The 6,000-nt window shown below is 46.1% G+C and overlaps 1 protein-coding gene across 1 annotated transcript in view; it reads left to right on the top strand.

Moving 5' to 3' along the window:
- The first annotated feature begins 1,541 nt into the window (after positions 1–1,541).
- ARHGAP29 (Rho GTPase activating protein 29) overlaps positions 1,542–6,000 on the top strand; it is a 65,996-nt gene continuing 61,537 nt past the window's right edge. Inside the window, exon 1 of the mRNA XM_077905494.1 lies at positions 1,542–1,616. The gene's annotated coding sequence lies outside the window, so the exon portion shown is untranslated. The remainder of the gene's footprint in view (positions 1,617–6,000) is intronic.

Raw genomic sequence — 6,000 nt, 5'->3', positions numbered from 1 at the left:
CCTCCGTATTCAGGGTCATGGTGGATAAGATAGCACGAAGCGAGTCACATCATTTAAGATAGACATAAGGGGATGTTTGAGGTTGCACGAGTACCTCGGATTGCTTCCCCACAGTCTTATGATTTAGTCAGGGTTGCACTGCCCCAGTCCCCTTTTGGCCCAGAGGACTCCTGACCGCTCCTCTTACTAGTTTGTTTCCATGCGAGGCACCATCAGTTTCCGCGATGAGAATCCATGCTGCGTTTTTCTTTTTAAGTATGCTTAGAAGGACAGTTTGGTTTTGACATTTCCTGAGTATCTGCGACATGTCCTTAGTACGGTTGTATTTGGGGTTTGCAGGGGTAAATTTGTATGGATTGAATCTGAAAAATCCAGTGTGCAGCTAAAGTAACCAAGGAGCTGAGCGTTTCCATATTTATCTTTTCCAAGTAGCATCTGAGGGGCCACATTTGCTTTATTTAGCTAAGATTGTCTTTCCTGTAAAGGTTCAGAGATGTTCCCCTTCTCTTTGTCAATGGGTATTTTCTCCTTTTCTCACAACCAGTTGGTTCTATTATGCTTACTTTTTTTTTTTTTACATCGAAGTAGGTAGCCTCTCCCTTCTCTCTTTTATTTCTCATTCCCGTTTCCTCTGTCATCACCTTTTTCTGCATTCTTTGAGGTTTTACCTCCTCCTATGTCTGCACCCTCATTTTCTTTCTACTTTTCCTCCTCACACTCTCCCCTGTCTTTTTCTGCTTTCTCCCGTGGTGATAATTTTTCCGTCTCCACCACTACCCACAGTCACCCGGCCCATGTGCCCTCTGTTTCTCCATCAATTTTCTCCTGAATGTTCCAACACCGAGACAAAGGACACTGCCTGTTCCAGTGTGTGTTGTGATGTAGAAGCTTACGTGCTTTGGGCCCCTGATGCCTTCCTCAATTATTCCATCTTTCTCCGACATTTTTCTCATTCTCAGTGAGTCCTGAGAGTGCAGTTTAAGGAAGTAATTTAGGCCTAAGTGGAAACTATTACCCTCTGCAGCGGGGAGTTGAGCCAGGCCTGTGTTACACTTTACCTGTGTGAGGTCTTGTTTTTGTCTTAAAGGCGTTGGAGAGGGAGGGACGGGTGGTCAAAGAGGTAACTTAAATGTCCGTTGCTCATCCGAGAAACTCCTGCTAGCCAGATCTAGCCATCAGGTGACTTGTGCTAAGGTGCGCTCCGCCTGTCGCGCCGCAAGCCGCACGGGGGGGGGTGGCCCGCGCGTCCTGCAGCGTCGGGGACAGCCGGCCCCCTCCCCTGGGGCCCTGACACCCCGCGCTCCGCGTGCCTGGGCCGGCCCCGCCCCCAGCCGAGGCGGGGCGCGGGAGCCCCGCCCCCAGGGCGCGCGGGCCAATGGGCTGGGGCGCGGGGGGCGGGGCGCGGCCGGGGGCGGGGCGAGCGGGCGGCGCGGCGGCGGCCGGAGCTGCTGGGGCGGCGGCGGCGGCGGCTGCGGCTCGGCCGGGCGTCCGCGGGCCGTGGGGGATGGGGGCGGCGCGCTGCGGCCCTCGGCGGGGGCGGGGGCGGGGGCGGGGGCGGCGGCGGCCGTGACTGCTGGGCGGGCGGCGGCGTCCGGGCGGCGGGATGGAGCGCCGCGGTGAGTGCGGGGCTCGGGGCGCGGGGCTCGGGGCCGGACGGTCGCGGTGCGGGGTGAGGGCGGCCCACGCGGCGGCCCGGAGCGGGGGCGGGGGCGGGGGCGGCCCGGCGGGGGCGGGCGGTGTCCTCGGGGCTGCGGGCCCTCCGGGAGCGGCGCGGCGGGGGTGGCCCGGGGTAGACGCTGATCACATTTAAGGCCAAGGCATAAGCGACCCTGCCCGCGTCCCGCCCTAGACTGCCCGCCTTGTAACTTCTTTCGCCCTCGCGGCAGGTCCATGATCCTTTGACTTCCTTTTACGCGGGGCAAAGGGGTGACCCGCGGGGCAGGCAGCGGTGCCCGCGCGGGGGACGCCGGCGGCTGGGTGCCCGCGCCTGCTCGTGGCCCCGACCCCCGCTGCCACCTGTGCGGACGGCGGCCGGCTCCGGCGGGCCGGACTCCATCCCGGGACGACGAGCATTTCCAGCTGCACCGTCCGTGTCGCCTCCGGGGCTGGCCCGAGGGCTCCGGAGCGCAGGTGCGGGCCTCGGCCTCGGCCTCGGAGCTAAGCCGACTCCGTCGTGCAGGCTCCACTCGTTCGGGGCTGGACGCGTTGCATTTCCTCCCGACGGGCGAGCTCGGGTCTCCTCCACGTTAATCTTTTTCTGCTCATCCTCACGGAGGACTTGCCCCCCTCGCCGCCTTCGGAGGGCCAGGGCGGTCGCCCTGAAGGCGGGAGCGGAGCCGGGGCTTTCTCCGGCCGCGTCGGTGGCGGCGCCCGCGGCGGTCGCTGTCCACGGCTGCTCTTCTCGGCCGCCGCGTTCGCCCCTCGGGACCCAAGGACGGGGACGGGAGCGTGCTCTTCGGCTGGTCCGGGAGAGCCCTGCCTGCCAGGAATGCTAGACATTCTGGAGGCGTGGGAGGTTGGGCAGCTTCCTCTTTTTTAAACGTGCTAGGTTCTAGCTGCACAGGAATGAAGTGTATGTGCACTGCATGCCTCTCCTTAGAAATTAAAGTTATTTGCATATTACTGATAAAACCTTTTGACATGCCCCCATGCTTTTTGTTTTTGTTTGTTTTTGGTTTTTTGTTTTGTTTTGTTTTGTAGGGAGAGCTTTACAAAAACGTGATCGAAAACCTTCAGGATGATTTTTTTTTTTTCTGATTTTTTAAAAGCATCTTTAAATAGATTCTGACCGAATCAGAAATTGTGCTGAAATAGCAGATTTCTGAAATATCTGACAATTTTTCCTGAGGTAGGAATAGTAAGAGGGGGAACTATTAAGTAAATATTTGGGGACACTTTCACACTCAATTAACCTGCTGCCTAAAATGAAAATACTTACATAGTGATTTGTTTTGGGGAGGATGAATGGGGCATGGGGCGTTTGATTAACACAGGCTACTCAGGTCTTGGGAAAGTCACGTTACAGTGTACTAGGTTAGTGTTCACATTTCAAATGTGCGTATCATTTAGAATTTACAAGGTACAGAGAAAGTAGTGCTGCACAGTAATCTGTCCGCTACAAAGTTTTTTGCCAAGTGAATAAAACATGTTTTTAATGTTGATGGTTTTGAGTTGGAAGAGATGCATGAGATTTAGGAGCGTTTCACAAATATTTTGCTCAATAGTCTGTTTGCACGGTTCAAACTTCACTTGGAAGCCATTTAGTAGGTTTCCACAGAGTCAGTTAAAGCTTCTGGAATTATTTCCAGTGCTATATTTCTTCTCAAAATCTGCAGTTATATTATGGTGAAGCCACATCTTGTTCATTACTTAAGTATATTAAAAAAAATAATCTTCTACAATAAAGCACTGCTAGTAACAATGACAGTTATTGAGTCTTCATGATGAACCAGGTACAGTGTTAAGTGCTTTCCATATTATTACCTCATTTAATTAAATTGCCGGTTGCAGTATGTTTAGTAACTACATTTTATTGAGGATATTCATTTTAGGACATGGGAAGTTAGTGTGGATGATCTTGGAAAGTGTACATCCTCCAAATTTTTTCACTATCATGTTTAGTTTTATGAAAACTTGGATTCACTTTGCTATTTAAAATTTTTTTCAACTGTCAGATTTCCTTTTTTTAGTTTCCAGTATGAAAAATAGTAAAGTACATATAACAAAATTAGTACGTTACTCACCATAATGCTGACAAGAGGCAGAGTATAACCCTTTTTAGCTCCTCCCTCCCCTCCCCCGTTTTGTTTGCTTATAGATTTTCTTAGTCTTGAGTAAAAAATGTTTAAGCATCTTTGAAACACTGTTTACAACTTTGGGTTACTAATTTGACATAAAGGAAGATGGTGAAATAGGTGAATTGCTTAGGTGACTTATTTTATTTGAAACTTACAATATGTATCTTTAATAACCATCTTTTTACCAGTGACAGTGACTGATTACCTAATTTACGAAACTAAAAGCTGTCAAAATTAATCAGAGTGGCTTAAGTAAGCCACAAAAATGTTAAGTTAGGAATAGTTTTCTTAATTAGTGATTTGTTAAAGAGCTGCCCAAACATGGTACTTGAGTATTTTGTTTTTATTGTTGATGGGGAAACTTATTTATATACTAAAAAAAAAAAGTTGTCCTGGGCTCATTTTGAAATTATCTACACATTTAAGGATTAATGTTAGACCAATTTGACACTACCTTAAATATAGAAATTATGTTCTCAGAAATGATATTAACAAGAGTATTGAATAAAGAAGCATTACAAGCTATTAAAGAGGTAGAGAAATCTTATAGTCAGAAATAGAGAAACAAGAATCCAACTTTGATTCCAGTTTATGTAATCCTGCCTTTATTAGGTATATATGCGTGGTTTTTCTTTTTTGAAAGACACTGTTTTATAGACAGATTTTTTGAATAACTGTATATATTTTCCATTTAAAACACAGCAACAATCCAAAGTTGACCTTTTTTGTTTCTGTAAAAATTAATCACCACTTTACACACTTATAAACCTGGTGTTCATTCTGCAAATTCATTTATTCTGCAAATAGTTTCAAGTAGTTCTTCCTCCTGTACCAAGCACTGTGCTTGAGCAGAAAACACATGGTTAGCAGACTGACATGGTCTTGATTTCCTTGAGATGGTAATCTAGATAGGAAAACATGAATCATCGATTGAACTTTGGTAAGTGATGAAAAGTATAAGATGCTATGATGCATCTAACTGAAGATTCTGTTCTGGTTTGGTGATGGTAGTTAAAGAGGCAGAGGTGGTCCAGGAAGACTTCTTTGAGGAAGTGGTCTTTGAGCTGAGGTGAGAATAAGCAAAGAAAGGGGAAGGAGTAGTCCAGGCAAATGGAACTGTGTATAGACAGGACCCTGAGTCAAATAGTTATTTTCAAGTTGTAGGGCCATGGACCCATTATGAATATGAAACTCAATTTGATGGGCTGTAGCCAGAATTTTAAAAAGTGGAATGGGATAGGATAGAAAACATCTGAGCACATCACCTGGTTCCCAAGCCAGAATCTGTTTTATGTTTTATACATTCCAACAAACACACCACACACAAACATAACATACTTAATGTGTGTACTGGCTCAGGATGCTAAATTATTTTCTACCGTGGGTCATGGTAAACAAATACAGTTGGAAAATGAGAAGGGAATGTGTGTGGCAGGAATGTTGAGAGTGTCAAGTAGTATTTATGACTCCAGATGACATTGCAGAAGTAGGTAGGAGCCAGATCTCATGTGCCTTATAGGTCCCAGTAGATTCTCACTTGTCCTTTGGAAGAGTTTTGAGCAGAGAAATGACATGCTAGAATTCATGTTTTGAATAGTGTACTCACTACATTTGGACTGGGACAAGAATGGATGTGGAGAGATCATTAGGAAACTAGTAACAATAGCTCAGACAAGAAATGATGATAATTCACTTGCTGTGATAGTACAGATAGAAGTAGATAGGCTAAAGATACTGCAGATTCTATAGAATTGGGTGAGGTATAGGAAAGAATAAATGATAAAATATCTTACACATGATCTAAAAGTGAATATTACATAAAACTTCCTACTGTAAATTTCACAGAAGTTCTTAGTAATTCTACCTTTTTTGAAAGTATCAAAATGTTGAAGACAAAATATTTGAAAAATGTTTTAATGATAATGCTTGAGCTAACTTAATTCTTCCAGTAATTTCCTTTCTGATTCAAGAAATGCAAACAGAATTAGGACTTCTCAATTCTGGAGAGGTAAAATGTGAAGATGAAACAGAAACTTAAGATTTTCTTGAGTTTCAACTGTGTGTCAGGATTAAGTGTTTTACATGTGAGGTCTTTTAATATTGTGTCCCCTTTTAATTCTCACACAGCCTGTAAGCAAAATTGTACAGGTTACACATTTAGAAAATACTGAGCCAGAAGTCATGTATAACTCTTTCTCATTTC

The sequence above is a fragment of the Canis aureus genome, chromosome 8 (assembly GCF_053574225.1).
Source record: "Canis aureus isolate CA01 chromosome 8, VMU_Caureus_v.1.0, whole genome shotgun sequence".
In the NCBI taxonomy this organism is placed as follows: Eukaryota; Metazoa; Chordata; class Mammalia; order Carnivora; family Canidae; genus Canis; species Canis aureus.
The sequence above is the reverse complement of the archived record's forward strand: the minus strand, read 5'-3'. Positions and strand labels throughout refer to the sequence as shown.